This window comes from Myxocyprinus asiaticus, chromosome 43, assembly GCF_019703515.2.
Source record: "Myxocyprinus asiaticus isolate MX2 ecotype Aquarium Trade chromosome 43, UBuf_Myxa_2, whole genome shotgun sequence".
NCBI classification, from domain to species: domain Eukaryota; kingdom Metazoa; phylum Chordata; class Actinopteri; order Cypriniformes; family Catostomidae; genus Myxocyprinus; species Myxocyprinus asiaticus.
The window spans coordinates 30,299,622-30,320,184 of NC_059386.1; the positions used below are offsets into that span (position 1 = coordinate 30,299,622).

The 20,563-nt window shown below is 37.0% G+C and overlaps 1 pseudogene; it reads right to left on the minus strand.

Moving 5' to 3' along the window:
- Window positions 1-834: 834 nt before the first annotated feature.
- Window positions 835-20,563, minus strand: part of LOC127433580 (bone morphogenetic protein 1-like) — a 47,150-nt pseudogene continuing 27,421 nt past the window's right edge.

Genomic DNA, 20,563 nt, shown 5'->3' on the forward strand with positions numbered 1-20,563 from the left:
TATATATATAGCTGATACGTGTATATATATATATATATATATATATATACACAGTATATCTATCTATCTATCTATCTATTTATATATATATATATATATATATATATATATATATATATATATATATATATATATACACCGATCAGCCACAACATTAAAACCACCTGCCTAATATTGTGTAGGTCCCCTTCGTGCCACCAAAACAGCGCCAACTCACATCTCAGAATAGCATCTGAAATTGTATACTTCTCACCACAATTGTACATACGGCAGATTTATGCGTATTGTACATACAGCAGATAAAAGAGCGGTTATCTGAGTTACCGTAGACTTTGTCAGTTCAAACCAGTCTGGCCATTCTCTGTTGACCTCTCTCATCAACAAGGCATTTCTGTCTGCAGAACTGCCACTCACTGGATGCTTTTTTGTTTTGGCACCATTTGGAGTAAATTCTGGAGTTACAGAAATACTCGAACCAGCCCATCTGGCTTCGACAATCATGCCACGGTCAAAATCACTGAGATCACATTTTTTGTGAAAAATGATGGTTGATGTGAACATTAACTGAAGTTCCTGACCCGTATCTGCAAGATTTTATGCACTGCACTGCTGCCACACGATTGGCTGATTAGATGATCGCATGGATGATTGTTGGTTCCAGATGGACTGGTTTGAGTATTTCTGTAACTGCTGATCTCCTGGGATTTTCACACACAACTGTCTCTAGAATTTACTCCGAATGGTGCCAAAAACAAAAAACATCCAGTGAGTGGCAGTTCTGCGGACAGAAATGCCTTGTTGATGAGAAAGGTCAACAGAGAATGGCCAGACTGGTTCGAACTGACAAAAGTCTATGGTAATTCAGATAACCGCTCTGTACAATTGTGGTTCGAACTGACAAAGTCTATGGTACTCAGATAACCGCTCTGTATAATTGTGGTGAGAAGAATAGCATCTCAGAATGCTATTCTGAGATGCGGGTTGGTGGTGTTTTGGCGGCACGAGGGGGACCTACACAATATTAGGCAGGTGGTTTTAATGTTGTGGCTTATCGGTGTATATATAAAAAGGATTGTTACGAACCTGCATTCCTATACCTAATACAACATCCCAGTCGTGCTAAACATGACACCTTTTCACCTAGATATTGTTAGTATCACTGTGCATAGAATAAAGGAATAGTTCACCCCAAAATTTATTTGCCCTCATGCCATCCCAGATATGACTTTCTTTCTTCTGTAGAAAACAAACAAGATTTTTAGAAGAATATATCAGTTATGTATGTCCATATAATGAAAGTGAATGGGTGCCAGAACGTTGGAGTTCCATAAATCATATAAAGGCAGCCTAAAAGTACTCCTTAAGACTCTAGTGGTTAAATCCATGTCTTCAGAAGATATGTGATAGATGTGGGTGAGAAACAGATTAATATTTAAGTCCTTTTTTACTATAAATCTCCACTTTCACTTTCATTTTCACATTCTTCTTTTGTTTTTGGCGATTCACATTCTTTGTGCATATCACCACCTACTGGGCAGGGAGTAGAATTTATAGTAAAAAAGGACTTCAATATTTATCTGTTTCTCACCCACACCTGGAGTCATATGAATTGCTTTTATGCTGCCTTTATATGCTTTTTGGACCTTCAAAGTTCTGGCCATCATTCACTTGAAGTGTTTGGACCTACACAGCTGATAAATTCTTCTAAAAATCTTATTTTGTGTTCAGAAAAAGAAAAAGTCACACAACTAGGTTGGCATGAAGGTGAACAGAGGAAGAAGGACACAATACTAAAAATAAACCTAAAATCTTGGGTAAATAATAAACATATCAATATGGTCACAGTGTGCTCTAACAAAGTGCAATTTAACATTTTCTCTTCAGGGATTGTCCTTTGGCTAACTGCAGAATGCAAATCCCTGCTGAAGAAAAACTGCTTAAACCAGTCTTTTGGATGTCTGGTCTTAGCTGGTTTAAGATGGTCTCCCAGCCAGCTATAAAGTGCCCAAAATCCCTCTAAAATCAGCAAGCAGTCTGGCCGACGAGCTAAGACCAGGAAACCAGATAAGGCTGGATTTAGATGGGGTTTTTTCCAGCAGGGATAAAAGTTCAAAATTAAGTGTTGATTTATAAATAAAGGTTCTTCTCAATGATCTTAGACCTCTTGTTAAAAGAGAAATATAAATTAGAGCCACCTCAAATAATGTTTATTAGTTCATTAAAAGTTTTGTTTTTAATTTAAATGAACGTTTGTGTAAAATTAAACAAATCTAGCAGTCTGAATAATCATGTACAACTCTCATGTAAGAAACATTGCTAGAATTTATTTTTACAAGAGATGATCATTGACATTATCACCGAATGATATTCTGTACATTACTAAATCAGTTTCCACCAATTTAGATGCGAGAATTGTGATTGATGTATTCCATTATTTTTTTAATATTTTTTTATATAAAATAGTATTTAGATGCTAGCCTTGGGGGAATGGAAGAGGTGTCTGGAAAGCAAGCACAAATCAGGAATATTTTTAATCCAAATCGTAAATTTTTCTTAACTTGCAGTCAACAAGGCCAGTCTGATGTTCCATTTCCAAAAGTTTTCAATAGATGATTTGAAGATTGATGAGGCGATGTAATGCCATTTCCCTGCATCGGTGTTGTCCTCCACACTTTTAGTTGAAAGGATACAGTAAGGGTTTGGCACCACTAAAACTTCCTCTTTGTAGGCTGGAAGGAGGGAACGAGGGGCCCCAGGTGGCATTACTAACACAGATGCATGAGAAGAATTGAATCTCCCTGGTTATGCTCTTCTGAGCTCTTCTGCCATAAAGAACTCATTTACTAGTGTGAAGGGTGTCCTGGAACTTAGTGCTCATGTACCAAACATAAAAACCTTTCTTGTTGATAGTGTCGTCCGAGTGAAATTTTAGGACAATGGCATCGCCAGCTGAGTAGATCACCTGGTGGCTATAAAGGATATGCAAGAACAAAATTATTAATACGTATGAATTATTTTCATCTATAGTGTATTAGCTATCATCAAAACTTTATGGGAAGAATCCAAACTTTGTTTGTATATCTCTACACCCCTTTGGAAAAAACATACACATTCCTAAAGATAATGATTGCAAATGCTGTTATGCTCGTTTTGAAAAAAATCTCGAGTTCTGACTTTACCCCAGAGCCACAGTAGCGGCAGTAGGTGCTTTGACATCAGCTCCATCAAACAGCTCCACGTAATCATGTCCATAGTCAGCTTCCTCTTCGATCTCAAAGGTGTGGAAGATGAGCTCCATCCCATAGCCCTTCTCCGCTAAGATCACCCATTGGGTGTCTAACACTCCAGGATAGTTGTTGTTACCAAACTGAGCATGTGAATAGAGATCCTTGGTCTTTATCTCCACCTTCAGACTACCACCACATTCTAAGACAAACATGTAAGCCAAAAATTGGGATTAACTGAAATAAAATGAACAAAGAACCTCTGATCCATTCAGACACTATAATGAATAAAGTACCTGCTGAATGAGATACCTTAAAACCCAACTTCTGTACCGAGTTATCCGAGAAGAAATGCAGGAACATACTATTGCTGCTAGAAATAACTGGGGATGGCTTTTTGCCTCCACAAAAGTGACCAAAACTGGGCGCTCTGCCATTTTTGCCATCAAATATCTCCAAGTGGTCATAGGCGCACTCCTGATGGGCCTCCATGTCAATTTCATCTAAAACCTATGGGAGAGAATAGAATCTGTATTTAATGCTACATTGCCATAAAAGGCCATCATGTTAAGTTACAGGAACAGTCTCTCCTAAAAGAACCTTTGGTTAAAGGGATAAAAAATTAAATTAATTTCCTAAAAATGACAATTCTGTCAACATTTACTCTCCCTCATTGTACTCAATATCTGTATGACATTCTATCTTTCATGGAACACAAAAGGCAAAATGTTGGCATTACAAGAATAGCTCAAAGATTGCACCTTGATTTGTACCAACAACCTTTTGGTTACCAGCCTACAGGTATATCTGGTACATAGATCCCACTAGGCTTCCTTTAAATTACGGGAAAGTTATGTTGGCGTGAATTATGTAATTACCAGTTTAATGTGGTGGCCTGGTGTGGTGGACAGAGTCCAGGTGCAGGCCTTCTTGCTGGGGTATTTATCAGGCCAGTTTGGACTTGTGATAAAACCAGAGACACTGGTAATGACTTGGTCACAGCCCACTGAAAGCACAAAACCAGTCCAAGATGTAAATTAATCCAGATTGTTGCATAAGATTGTCTAGACAAAGAGACATGCCTCAAACATTGTGTTTTTTTAAGTTTTATAAAATTACATAGAGGCTGCATCATTTGTCTTATTTTCATAGTGTTGAATATATTTTATTCACAAAAACGACACTGGATAGCCTATTTTTCATTATACTGGTCATGTCCAGTATTATTAAAAAAAAAAAAAGAAAGAAAATTATCTTAAGAGGTGATTCTGTGACTTTAAAGTCTAGAAACTAAGCAAGTGCTTTTTGTGGTCAGGGTAGTCAATAATAAGGGCTAATTTAGTTTGAATTGTATTTTTCAAGACACATTAATTTAAATATTCAAAACAGCAATCGGGAATGGCACTTTGCATAAAAGCATTCTCCTTTGTATCTGAGTGAATACTTCAATATGGCGAACAATACAGCCTTGAAGTATTTTTTGTTACAAAAACCAATTAATACCATGTCAGCCAAATAAAAAAAGATTTACCAAATGATTTCCCAAATTTCTAAGCAGTTTATTTCACACATCACTGATTTTGCCTTGAGTTCTTGAAGGAGCAACATTCTCTAAAGAGAATGGTTGGTAGTGTGGTGAAAAGCCGAACCTTCTTTGCAGTTGTGTTTATTGCTGTGCAACACAAAGCCACTGCGACATTGACAGCTGTAGCTTCCAAACTTGTTAACAAACTCATGTTGGCAGCCTCCATTCTCCCTCGAATACTCATCCATGTCTGCCAGAGAAAAAGAGGAATTTCAGTAATCTCTACTCTTTTGATTCACAAAATAAGCTACATTGCAAACAGAAGATTGAACTAGATAGGTACCTTTTTTGAAGAAAATTTGAGTGGTGCTTGCTGTGACAAAAACTGGCAGCTCAATGTCCCACCAAGGGCCTCAATACACTGCCCCAAGTCAAAAGAGCCCACCCCAATGTTTCTATGATTTTCTGATTCTGAGATATGGTCCATGATATGGCCCACCCCCATATCTCTATGATATTCTGCAGCCTTTGTATTGTAGGAGCCTCAATACACACCCTGAGTCAAAAGAGGCAACCCCCATGTCTCTACAATGTTCTGGTTCCGAGAAATGGTGTTCTGGGTGGTTGCTAGAGTGTTACTAATCTTGCCTTAAAGGAATAGTTCAACCGAAAATGACCACCAAATTCTCTCATTATTCACTTACCCTGATGCCATTCCAGATGTTTATGACTTTGACTTTCTTCAGCAGAACACAAATGAAGATTTTTAGAAGAAGATAGAGCTTTGTCAGGTCCTTATAATAGAAGTACACAGGTGCCAGCACTTTGACGGTCCAAATGTCATATTTAGGCAGCATAAAAGCAATCCATGCGACTCCAGTCGATCAATGAATGTCTTCTGAAGCGAATCGATAGGTTTATGTAAGAAACAAGTCAATAATTAAAATGTTTTCATCTTTAAATCGGCGCTTCCATCCAGGGCTCTTTTGTTTGAAATGGCCGAAGTCTCACGTGATGGACGTTCTTCTGTTGTAAATAAGCACCGCTTCCGAATTCGCGCGTGAACTCGCCGAAGTGCTTATGTCACCCTTCGCGTCAGCTGCTGGCAGGAAGTGCTTTTTAAAAGTTAATAACATTTTAATTATCCATTTCTTTTTTACACCAACGTATCGATTTGCTTCAGAAGACATTCATTGATCGACTGGAGTCATGTGGATTACTTTATTGCTGCCTAAATATGACTTTTGGACCATCAAAGTGCTGGCACCCGTGTACTCCTATAATAAGGACCTGACAGAACTCTATCATCTTCCAAAAGGATTAATTTGTGTTCTACTGAAGAAAGACAGTCATACACATCTGGGATGGCATCAGGGTAAGTGAATAATGAGAGAATATTTATTTTTGGGTGAACTATCCCTTTAATGTCCCAAGTGAAAAATGGGCCACACCCATGTTTCAACATTTTCTGTTCCGGAGAAATGAGCCCTCCGGTCCCCTTTCACTGTTAAGTCTATCGGCTTTTTTTTCCGGGCGTACATTTTATGCCTGATTGGTCTAGGTACTGTTTACATGGAAAAACTCCATCCAAAGGAATGTCTGTCATGCACAGCAAGAAATTCATCCGCCTAGAAAATTAGTCCCACCATTAAAACTTTATTGCTAAAAATAAAAAATTTTGAACAGAGGAATTAATATAAGTGCTTTAACAAAAATATGAGCTGCAGATTTTGTTTTCAAACCCTCCTGAATGCCTTGCCCTATAAACTTCCATTGTAAGCAAATTACAGTAAGCTTGATTTTAACCAGGAAAATCCCTTAAACAGATTGTGTCAGAAACTTCAGTTCATCTTGTATCCCAGCTTTTTAAAATTACTCTGTTTTCCTGTTCATTAACTGAATAAGTAATTTTTATTTGCATAGCACTTTTCATAACACACATCAAAGCAGCTCTTGGTAAGTTACGAATAACGCTTTGGTAAATTACAGAGCTTAACTGCAGGTCACCGAAATGCTCACCAGAAAAGAATTGAGCTTTGAAGCCTCTCTTGGACACGGAGTTGTCTGATTTGAAGTCAAGGCACATGATGTTCTGCTGCGATGTAATCGCTTCAGGTTTCTCTGTATCACAGAACTTCCCGTGAAGCTTTGAGTCAGTGGACAGACCACTACGCACCTCAACATAATCATATTTACAAACCTGAGAACAGGGGTAACAATGAAGAAATAATGTTGAATAGATTTCCAATTATTGTGCAACTCAAAGCAATGTTGTTGAGAGAGAAATAATTTACTCTTGATTATAGGGCCATTGTCCATTTTTTTATTAACTATACTTTTTTTAAAGGGGTCATGTCATGAGGAATCCAATTTTCCTTGATATTTTGACATATAAGAGGTCATTCTACTATAAAAACATACTGTAAATTCCAGAACTCAAAACTTAATACCCAATGCAATAAAAGCATTTATTGAAACCAAGCTGCCAAAACGCCCCATTCTCTACTTCCGCGAATTCCCTACGTCACTTGGTGTACTCATTAATTCAAGACGGCCTCTACAGCATCAACATCAACACCTATTTTAAAATCATCAGCCACTGGTGCTCAATTGGCTCGTAAACAGAGACAGAGAGAAGGGCAAAAGGCCTACTGTCTGTGGCCTAACTACTCCTGAACACGAAAGGGGACTCATCTGGACTATTTTGAATAAATTTGTATACAAACATGTAGTATACAGACGTCTTTGACTGTTGTCATCTCTCTGGCATGCTTTTAAAAGATGCTGTGTCAAGTTTCAACTCTGAAGAGAAGATGTGTTTCATCAGCTGCTGTGGCACCTGTTGTTTTGTAGCTTAAACTGCTCAACAAACTTGTTCGCCTATCAGCACTATTTTTAATTGTTGGTGTATGTAAACACGCACTAGATGGACGTCTTTGACCGTTTTGATTTGTTTCCAGCGATGTGTACCCCAGTGCAGCATGATAAACTGGATGTTGTCATTGAAGGATATGGGGCAGTTAAAAACACTATTGGACCCGATCAAAAATGTAAGTAAACAGTTCCATTCATTAATATTTCAAATGTTATGATTGTTTATGATGCTGTACACCGGGCAAGTCTGTTGACACGACACCACGCAACAGCTTGAGGCTGTCTACACCGGACGCGTCAACACAAGCTTTCTGAAACGTTTCTTTGTGTTGTTGGCAGTAGCAGCGCCAGCGCAAAATGTAATGGGACACCTGTTTGTTTACTGTTGGAGTGATGTGCCGCAACGGACGTTTCCATGGTAGACAGCATCATTGATTATAACGTCCAGTGTAGACAGGGTGTGAGTGTTAACAGTTGTGCTTGAGATGAATATATAGTGTCATATATTCAGATGCAATATGTTGGATGTGCGTTATGTGTAAACCATAAAAATGTAAATTTCTAATGTTTTGGTGCTTGTTTATTCTCTTCCGATTGAGGTTCAAAAATGGCTGAATTTGAGGGGCTGCACGCTGTTAGCCAGTCATAACAAAGGGCGTTTACACTGAAGTTTAAAGGAGGAGCTGAGGCAAAAATAGAGTTTTTCAGAAAAATTTTCAGAGACAGGGAGGATAATGATCATACATTACAAAATTATGACTGTTTTGGTGAAAAACGTTACTATCATTATCAGTGGACCTCAGTGGAAGATAATGAAACTATAAAAAAAAGAGCATTTCATGACCCCTTTAAAGCACAGCCATTATAACACATTTGGCTTTCCTTTTAAAGGACATGTGATGGTAAATGAGATTTCATAAAAGATGTAATCAGTAAGCCATTTTCTATATGAAAAGCGATACTGCCACAGTATTGAGTTATAATTACCTTGGACATGTCTGTTATAAGGGCTGTGTTAAAGAAGAAATTTGACATTTACATAGCCATCTCCTTTCACAACATACTGTACAAAGATAGTAACCTTAGTTCCAGCCGGACAATAGAAAATGTTTTGCAATCTAAATGAGAACAATTATTGAGAGGAACATGAATAATGACATACTATGCATTAACAAAACACACATCAAAGTCATACAATTACAGACATTCCCCATAAAACATAAATAAATCACAGGAATGAGGTAGTCAGAATTCAAGTTAAAACTATTAGGAGACAAAGTAGCGAATGACTGACACAGATTAATGACGTACAAATGCAAATATAATAATAACCGTCAGTAAGTCACAAAAATGGATGAATGTCAAAATCCAAGTTAAGGCCCTTAGAAGAAAATATTAAGTGTGGAAATATAACAGGCCTCTCTTGTTAGTAAACTTTTATTAACATCACCCCCTTTTTTAGGTAATTTGACATGCTCAATACCAATGTATCAATACCAATGAGTTGAAAGATCATGTTTTTTTTAAATTATTATTATTAAAGTAAATTGCCACAGGATTTTTTTAATCATTTGTACATATACTACTACAATGTTCTGCAATCCTTGTTTTTAAAGCACGTTGTGTTTTTCCAATATAGGCTAGTCTATAAGGACATTTAATCATATAAACAACATTCTTAGTAGTATAAGTATGACACCCCCGATTTTAAATTCTTTAAAAAGAATTTCAAATCTCCTAACAGCATTCCGTATCCAGTTGTCATTATAACCTCCCTCTCTAAATCTCTTTGTTAGGTCAGTGCTTTGTTGTGTGTACGATTCATTAAAACTGCAAATACGGCATTTCCAATTAAATTGACTAATAGGTAAACTAAGTTTCAAAGGGGTAAGATGATATCTTTGTCCATATAAGATTGTATTACAATCAGTCGTCTTCTGTATAGATTTGTAATTATCTTTTCACCAGCCCTAATGATCAAAATGTCAAGAAAGTTAATTTGGGACGAGTCATAAATCAAAGATGTTCATTACTTGCATTGAGAAAACGCTGAAACTCTAGCAATTCATTTTTAGTGCCGGACCACAACATAAGGATGTCCTCGATGTTCCTACGCCAGAGTTGGATGTGTGAAAAGAAATGATTCTGAGAGCAAGTAAAAATGTTGTAATTCAAAAAGACCCACATACAAATAAGCATATGCCATTGTGCTTTCCATGCCCATCAAAAAAAAAAAAATCTTTGTACCTGAAAAGAAATGTATTAGCACCAAATTGGTTAATGTTTTGATGCAGCCAATACTTTTTTTTAATTCTTTTTAATTTTTTTTTATCCTGATGTATATATTGTTTTTAATAAAATAAAAAAAAACATCAATAGCTTCTGTGCCACCCTCATGTGGTATGTTGGTATAAAGTGACTCAACATCAAAGGTGACAAATATAATTTCATCATATAATTCAATGGTTTTTAAAAACTTAATCATTTCAATTGAATCCTTTCCAAATGAGAGCAATATATACACAACAGGTTTTAAAAAATGATCAATACATGTAATGAACATCTTCGATTTACTGTTAATTATGATTCTTCCTAAATTAACTTTCTTGACATTTTGATCATTAGGCCGACTGATTATAATACAATCTCACATGGACATGGACATTACAAGTTATCATCCTACCCCTTGAATCGTAGTTTACCTACTAGTCAATTTAATCAGATATGCTGGATTTGTAGCTTTAATGAATCGTACACACAACAAAGCGCTGACCTAACAAAAAGATTTAGAGACAAAGCTATGGGAAATGTCTGTAATTTTATGAATTTGATGTGTATTTTGTTAATGTTTGTCTGTTATTGTTAATTTTCCTCTCATTAATTGTTCTCATTAGAATGATGTGAATGGTTTTGAGTTGTGAGAAAAATATTCAGTGGTCTATTGCCCATTGATGTGTGCCTGAAAAATAATTAGAGTTTGATCAAAATGTTGCTGTTGTTTTTAATCAATAAAAAAAGAATAGTATAACAGTGTGCGGTGTTTCTCTTCACTTATATTGTAATGCTTTATGCTTTAATCTGGTTGCCTCGGTCTCAAAGGTGTCGAACAGCAGTGTGATGCGGTACTGCGTAAGGGCCATGAGCTGCCAAACGCAGTTCTTGTTGGGGGGGTATTCCTGCGGCCATCTTGGACTTGTGAATGAGCCATTGAGTTTGCTGATGAATCCACCACAGGCAGCTGCTGGTGTCAGAAGGAAGAGCCATTATTATGTTGAAACAGCAAAGATGTTTTTGGTATACACACTTGGGTTAGGGTTAAATTCCTTTAATCTCATTTTTTTAGGAGACCAACTATTTCTAAAAGTAATCTCTATTTAGATCTATCTATCTATCTATCTATCTATCTATGTCTGTCTGTCTGTCTGCCCTTCTATTCGTCTGTCCATCCATTCATCCATCCTTCCGTCCATCTGCTTGTCTGTCTATCTGTCTGTCTGTATGTCCGTCCGTCCTTCTATTCGTTCGTCCATCCATTTATCAATTCATCTGTCCATATCTATCTATCTATCTATCTATCTATCTATCTATACTGGCGGCCAAAAGTTTGGAATAATGTACAGATTTTGCTGTTTCGGAAGGAAATTGGTATTTTAATTGACCAAAGGGGCATTCAACTGATCACAAAGTATAGTCAGGACATTACTGATATAAAAAACAGCACCATCACTATTTGAAAAAAGTCATTTTTGATCAAATCTAGAAAGGCCCCATTTCCAGCAGCCATCACTCCAACACCTTATCCTTGAATAATCATGCTAAATTGATAATTTGGTACTAGAAAATCACTTGCCATTATATCAAAGCTATTTGGTTCATTAAATTAAGCTTAACATTGTCTTTGTGTTTGTTTTTGAGTTGCCACCGTATGCAATAAACTGGCATGTCTTAAGGTCAATATTAGGTCAAAAATGGCAAAAAAAGGAAAAAAAAGAAACAGCTTTCTCTAGAAACTCGTCAGTCAATCATTGTTTTAAGGAATGAAGGCTATACAATGCTTGACATTACCAAAAAACTGAAGATTTCATACAACGGTGTACACTACAGTCTTCAAAGAAAAAGGACAACTGGCTCTAACAAGGACAGAAAGAGATGTGGATGGCCCAGATACAACTAAACAAGAGGATAAGTACATCAGAGTCTCTAGTTTGAGAAATAGACGCCTCACTTGTCCTCAGCTGACAGCTTCATAGAATTCTACCTGCTCAACACCAGTTTCATGTACAACAGTAAAGAGAAGGCTCAGGGGTGCAGGCCTTATGAGAAGAACTGCAAAGAAAAAGCCACTTTTGAAACAGAAAAACAAAAAGAAAAGAGTGTTATGGATCTTTACCCCATTGAGCATTTGTGGGATCAGCTTGACTCAATGGTGCGTGAGAAGTGCCCGACAAGACAGCCACATCTATGGCAAGTGCTACAGGAAATGTGGGGTGAAATGTCACCTGAGTATCTGGACAAACTGACAGATAGAATGCCAAGGATCTGCAAAGCTGTCATTGCTGCACATGGAGGATTTTTTGATGAGAATTCTTTGAAGTAGTTTAAGAAGTTCTGAATATTTTTTTCAAATTGTAATAGTCATTTTTCAAGTTATTAATGTCCTGACTATACATTGTGATCAGTTGAATGCCACTTTGGTGAATAAAAGTACCAATTTCTTTCCAAAAGAGCAAAATCTGTACATTATTCCAAAGTTTTGGCCACCAGTCTGTCTGTCTGTATGTCTGTCTATCTATCTATCTCTCTGTATGTCTGTCTTACCATCCGTCCTTTTATTCGTCTGTCCATCCATCCATCCGTCCTTCTGTCCATCCTTCTATTCGTTCATCCATGCATTAATTCATCCGTCCGCCTATATATCTGTCTGTCTGTCTGTTCGTCCATGCATCCATGCATCCATGTATCTATCTATCTATCTATCTATCTATCTATCTATCTATCTATCTATCTGTCCGTCCGTCCGTCCGTCCGTTGATTGATCCATATGTCCACCTACCTGTCCATCCATTCATCCATCTGTCTTTCTGATTATCCATTCATCCATCCATCCATATGTCCAAAGAACTCCACAAAAAGAACCACTCAGATCTCCCTTGTAACTACTTAGAACAACTCAGCAACCGCCGAGCAATGCCCTCGCAACTACTCAGCATACCCTAGCAACCACCAAGAATACCCTACTAACCACCTAGCAACCATTCTAAACACCTTTCCTGCAACATAGCAAAACCCATATGACTTTCTTTCTTCTGCGGAACAAAACAAGAGATATTTGGCAGAATGACAGCCTCAGTCATCATTCACTTTCACTGAATAAAAAAAAGTTTTACTTCTCAAGAGTTTCACAGAAGAAATGAAGTCATACGGGTTTGGAACAACATGAGGATTAGTAAATGATGATAAAGTTTTCATTTTGTGGTGAACTATGCCTTTACTCTTCTATATTGTAGCTCTGTAGGAGTAATGTACCCTTCAAACTTAAAAGCTTTTAAAGGATTTGCCAGCCCAACAGTTTGTCTTGACAGCTTTCCTTTTCTAGCTGTGTGACTACCATACTACATTCATTTCCTTTGTAGATGCTTTGTTAGCAAAGTGACTTACATGGGTGACCCTGAATGTAGAATATGCCTATCTTGACTAGTAAAACAAGCATCAGCTTGAAAGCTTCATAGCCAATGAATGTGCAAAAAGAACTTCCATTCCTACTCTCAGTGAATGTTTTCCTTTTATATTACCCTGCTTTCTGTAACAATGATTTTTGTTCCATTGTACCATCGCCAGAAACAACAAAGCTGGTCTCAGAACTAGAGGGAATCAAAACAAGTGTGTTATGTACATACTTTGAATTATGTCACCTATTCATCAATGAATAGTGTTATGTAAACACATTAAGGCCTTTGAGATGCGAATATCCTAAGCAATCAAAAAATGCTGCCTTTTCTTAAACACAAGAAAAAAGCTAAAAGTTTGCTTGGCTTAATGAATGCAAAAGCAGCACTTTTATCACTCCATATTCCAAGGAGCAGTAGGGGTTTTCTTTAGTTTTTTGCTGTTATCTTTGTAATTTAAAACTCTTTACAGTGCTCTGAATAGAGGGAGGAAAGATCCCTTCATCTGATTGCTGTGTACATTTCCTGTTTTTCACACAAGAGAGTGAATCATTGTTTGCAAGATCATTAGTTCTCCTATGATTATAGTAAGTGCTCCAGTATAGCAGCCTGGGTCATGAACTCTCCAGAAATCTTTCTTGGGTGAGGCTTCTGCTTTTAACAACAACAACAGTTTGACAACATCCTACATCCAAAATAATTACTTTAAATGTGCACTCAGTAACTTTCTTCTTTTTGTCATCTTGAACTTAAACTGACACCTAGCGGCTTGGTTGCAGCATAATTTTAAATCAATGGTTTTCATTTTCAGATGCCATTGTTGAAATGTAGTATTCACATTCAGCCGTGATTATTGTAATCAGTGACTGATAGTGTCAAATAACAGGACGGTTACTGAGATTAAGCGAGTAATATTCGGCTGGTCATGTGATTCTAACATGATCGCCCCATGTGCTGACCCTCTCCATGTAGAATAAAACAGCTTTTATAAGGTTACTGATATGACTGGAGTCTTTATTTTAATGTGAGTGGTCATGATTTCCTACATAAATTGCAAAATTACATGTTATGTCTTTAGGAGTTAAACTTTTTTAAATGAGAAAAACATTACTTACTGCACCTTTAATAAAGGAGATTGCTTTTCTGTCTCTATGATATTCTGTTCCCTAGACAGGGCTTGAATCCCTCCTATAATGTAATACATGTCTATTATTGCTAATTGCTTTGAAAATGTATTTTACACCTCACCTCCAAGCCAAGCTGCACAAGTCTGTACACTCTAAATTTGTCTCAAACACTCTGTTGAGCCAGTTCTAACAGTATGTAAAGTATATCTGAAATGTGGCTTATTTTAAAACACATTTACTTAATGTTTGCTAGAGTGTATGTACTAATTGGTACCATTGAGTTCTCTGCGAAGAAGTGTGGTCATATCACTTTAGCCAAACATACTCTAATTTGCCAGTACAATTACATTAACAATGACTGCAATCAAATATGTCTAACTGATACAATGTTAAGTGAGTCAGCAATCAAAGTAACAACCATCAAATCCTGATTGGAAAGCTGTGGATGAAATAGCAATTCTAAACCCCTTTTAACTAGAATATATTTAGGTTTTCCACTTCGTTGCCCCTGATTGGTTACTTGTAGACTCTTGGGGATCTTTTGGCTATATTGATTTAAAGGCAACACAATTTAGGATTGATTTCCCAGTCAGTTCCTTTAAGAACTACAAAGGCCTGAAAAAAGAGGCAGATCAGGATCCGACATACTGTTTTAGACATTAAGCTGTATAAATGCTACCGGATACCACAGTTTGTCCTTCCTAAAGCAGTATTTTATCATACAGCTTTAGATGTCTGCTTAAAGGAATAGTTCACCCAAAAATGGAAATTTGCTGATAATTTACTCACCATCAGGCCATCCAAGATGAATCTGAGTTTCTTTCTTCATCAAAACAGAATTTAAGACTTTTAGGATTTCATTTCAGGCCTCCTCCTTTAAACATTGCAAGTGAATGTCCTCCATTTTTTAATGGTCCAAAATGCATATTTAGGGTGCATCAAAATAATGTTCAAATGTTCAAATGTACAAATGTTCGCTTCCGTACATCTCTGTGCGCTCATGAAAGGGATGACATAAGCTCGTTGGTAAGGTCATGTGTCACATGGAGGAGGAGGCAGGAAGCGCGTCATTGTTTACAATAGAAACTTGCACAGAGCACAGACCAAGCACCGTTCACAAACCAAAACAGTCCAAAACAATTTTAAAACAATATAAAATAAAATAAAAAACAATTTCCAAATTATAATAAAAAAAAACAATGTAAACAATGACGCGCTTCCTGACTCCTCCTCCACGTGATGCGTGACCTTACCAGCGAGCTTACGTCATCCCTCTCATGAGCGCGCGTCACGGAGATGTACGGAAGCGAACATTTGTAGTTAAAAAGTATATAAGTATTGTTTTGTTTCTCAAAATAATAAATAGTTTGCGTTCAGAAGAACGTTATTCGTCGATTGGAGTCGTGTGGATTATTTTGATGCACCTTAAATATGCATTTTGGACCATCAAAAAATGGAGGACATTCACTTGCATTGTTTAAAGGAGGAGGCCTGAAATGAAATCCTAAAAATCTTAAATTCTGTTTTGATGAAGAAAGAAACTCAGATACATCTTGGATGGCCTGAGGGTGAGTAAATTATCAGCAAATTTTCATTTTTGGGTGAACTATTCCTTTAAATGTGAGGTTAGAAGATTTGCATTTTCTGAAGAAAATTTGAATGGTGCTTGCCTGTGCTAAACTTGCCACTACAATGCAAGGATGTCATTGGTTGGTTGCCATGCATTGCTATGTGATTTTTACCTGAGAGATATTAATGGTGCATTCATGTCATGTCAGAATTACCATCGTTCTGAGATTCAGACTTGAAAAAAGCATTCATGTCTTCATAGAACTGTAAACTTGGAATTCTATGAAAGCTCGAAATTGACAGTCACGACGTACATGTAAAAAATGGCAGTGGCCTCAACAGTTAGAGGTAATGAACACATATTTCTACTTGATATGACATTTTATTGTTACCTGGAGTGCTGTCTTTGTTCTTTAACATTTTGTGAGAACATTTAGAGGTGAATCAATGAATTCATTAAGTGATACATACAGTATATTGCTTTTATCAACAATGGCGTTGTTCCGAGGTCCGAGGAGGAGAACAGCTCTGAGTAGAATCTCCAAGTTGTAAGCTTTAAGTACAGTAATTCTGACACGATGTGAACGCAGCATTGGTGTATTGCTGTGCGGCTGCTAGGATGTTCTAGGTGGTCACAATAAGTGGTTGCTGACAGGTCCAAGTAAAAAAAAACCCACCCCCAAGTCTCTATGATATTCTGGTCCCTTCTTAAAGGTTAGACTATGGAATTTTTTCACCAGCTTTATCATCCACAAGGCAGAAATTGTATTTCCATGAACAGGTATTCATATCACCTGCACAGCTATGGCGGTCTGGGGCGAGCTCAAAGCCCGGATCACAGGCACGGTGGTAGCTGCCCAGGGTGTTGACGCAATGTTGCTCACAGTGAATGATATCAGGCCTGGAGCATTCATCAGTCTCTGGTGAGGATTAGAAAGGATATCAAGGTCAAAAGGTCAAGGTCATCACTCTATTGGACAATGAAAATTGGAAGGATGGCACACAAAATGGGAAAATGTCAATTAAACTGTCTAGCATTGTAAAGTCATTGTTAGATTCCTGTTAAAAATAATTTTCTTAAGTATTTTGGTCTTGTTTGTCCTTGAGCTTTAGGAGGATGCTATATAAATGAAACATATTATTTTACAATTAAATAAATCTACGCAAAATAAATTAAGCAACTTGTGATAAGACTTGTTTTCAAGGAATGTATGCTGAATTTATAAATTTTAAAGAAAGATACATTTACTTGAGAAGCAAAGTTGCATAAGATACTAAGACTTGTTTACAGAGAATATATCTTGTATAAGTTTATTTTTTTTAACCCATTGGCAATCTGTTTAACCATAATCTTTACTACATTTTGTTAGAAAAAACTATTTGGCAATTATTATTATATATAAATATATATATATATATATATATATATATATATATATATATATATATATATATATATATATATATATTAATGTAATTCATTATTCTATTCTATTAAAACAAGTCATGAAATTGTATGCAATTTTGCTTTTCTAGTAAATTAATCTTGTTTTAAGGATTTTTTTTGTTGTTGTTGTTGTTTTTACTGGAAAACAAGACAAAAACGCTGATACATTTTTTTTACAAGGTGCAATCAGTAATTTTTTGTATATGTCATCTTGTACTTACACTGACACCTAGTGGCCTGGATGCAGAATCTTTCAAACGCAATAGTTTTTAGTTAATGATGCCAGTGTAGAAATTCACTGTTAACAGTTAGCCATGATTAATTTAATGAGTGAAAGTGTCCAATAACAGGGCAGTTACTGAGATTAAGTGAGTACTATTAGGCTGGTCATGTGATTCTAACATGGAAGCCCTCATAAGTGGACCTTCTCCATGTAAAATAAGGTTTTTATGTGACTGGAGTCTTCATCGCATGTGAGTGGACATGATTTTATACTTATGTTTAAAAATTATGATTCATTGCTTGAGTAAAACTTTTTTAATGAGGAAAAAAATACTGAATGCACTTTTAAGTAAATGTTTGATAGTTAATAACAAGTGTCGCCTTTAAAGAAATTGGCTGTAAACCCAGCTTTGTTCACAGATCCATCAGATACAAACTTCATCAACAGCTGGTTAGAGCTACTAGAAGCGGCCCAGGAGAGGACTGCTTTCAGAATCGCCGTCTCGCACTTCCAAGTAGTCATAACTACAGCTGTCATGTTTCTCAATCTGAGGGTGAAGGCAAGGGAGATCGCAATAAAAACAATACCCACGACATCCCTCACTGTCAACACAGTCAATACAAGAATATTTTAAACTATCAGTGCTCATGTACATTAACAAGCTCCGTCCCAGAATTGCGATGCCATGACAAGTCAGAGTAAATAACATAAAATATGTAACATACAAAAATCTCATTACACAGCTTTCTTGAATACTTGATTCTGATTGGTCAATCATCGCATTCTGTAGTAAAATATTTTTGTTTAATGACTGCCAAATGGTATTATTGACCGCAGTTCCAGGCAACCAATTTTCTACATAGCTGACATAAAGCTGATGTAACTTTTTCAGTGTTAAAATACTTTCTTCTATCCCAGGTTAATACGCAGAGACAACTATAAGCCATTCATAGGTTAGTTTTCTCGAAAATTATAAACACTGTGTTTCTGTTGAGCTATGAAAATTCCTGTGTTTGTTTTAAGTGACCCGCTTAGACCAGCCCCAACAACTTTCCTCAACCAGTGGTGTGAGTTGGGTGCGGGACTATCTTACTGTTTGAACAACAGCAGATGAGGGGCGTATTCAGAAAGCTGTTTTGAAAGCATTGTTTATTTTTGCAATTCCGTTCGGCTGCACTAGTGTCACAGAAATTACATACTTCAGCTTTAATGTCTCTCATACAAATTGCATGTCATTAGCAAGAACCAGGCAATTACATTTTTTGCAGGGAAGGTAAATCTGAAATTAATTAAATCAGAATATTATTATTAAAATCACATATTTGTGGAAAATTTCAGTTGGCTTTGAGGTCCGAGTTTTTATTCGTCCAAAAGTAATAAGTTCAGGTTATCTCACAAAAGATTAAAGTGAAACAAAATGGAATGTACTGCACAGCATAAATATGTCCAAATAAAACTTTGAAATATCTCTCAAAGATCCAATGCCACAAACTTCACAAACTTTGGATGTGACTCATAATAGCAACCATGAAATTGTGACTTAAAGGAATATTCCAGTTTCGATACAAGTTAAGCTCAATCGAGGGTTTAAAGGCAGAAATGTGAAGCTTATAATTTTATAAAAGCACTTACATTAATTCTTCTGTTGAAACACATATTATTTGAACTGTAAAGTTGTTTAAATCGTATTTTTTACAGTCGTTTTAGGATTTGTTGACACTACATCGTCATGGTAACGAAGTTGTAAAATTGGATATAACTTTACACAGAAAAGGTTAGCAATTGATTTTATCACACTAAAACCTGTCTCTCAGGATCGAAATGCAGAGTGAAAATAAACAGGGAATTTATTAATACAAAATAAATCAAAAACAAACCAAAACTCCCATAAGGGGAAAAACAAACAAACAAACAAACAAACATAAACTATCCCAAAGGGGAAAAACACTAAATAAATAATCCAGGCAGGGGAAACAGGGTACAGGACCGACCGGACTGGGCTATGGGAATCAGGGTAGGAGGAACAGACTGACAGGACCGACATGAGAAAACCAACAAGATGAACTGGCACTGGACAGCAAACACAAGAGAGAGACACGCGGCGATACAGAAACAAAACAAAGCCACGTGCTCTCGCAAGACAAAACACCCGAATGGCATGAGCACACATCGTCAAGACAATAAGGCATTATACGGCCATGCCAACCGACAAACAAGACCAGAGAAGCGTAGCAACGTCAAACAAAGCGATGCCACGCATTCTCACACTAATCGAAACCTGAGCGTACATCGCGAGGTAAAGGTCACGCGATGCACACAACAGGCGACAAAAACAAGACAGGACACCTGCGCGACAGCACAACGTGAAGACAGCTCGCGTTCCAGGCATGCAGCGAAACGCGAGCGTCACACGAGGCGCACCCGTGTTCGTGAGAGACAGACATAAACTATTGACGCAAGTGCATGCTACCAAGATGACATAAGCACGATGCACCCACATCAACAACAGATAGACATGGAACATGAGTGTCCGGATCCCGACATAGACCGAAACAGAACCAGACAGAAGTCAGAACCCAGATACCACACTCCGGACATGAAACAAGACAGACCGAAGAGCGCATGGCAGAGAATACAACCGAAACAACGCGCTCACACAAAGACAGACAACGAAACACAAGACAGACATGGGACAATATGCCACAGTCCTGTCAGACAAAAACCCAGACTGACAGAGTGACAGGACCATGACAAAAATCATGTTAACATGCATATTGTTTACGTGTTGTGGCTATACTTTTGAAAAAGTGAATATTTTAATGTTAAAAAATTGGCCCCCATCCACTCCCATTGTAAGTGCTTTTTTTAAAGAAAAGGAGGGACGAGTCGAAATAAATTTTTATGGTAA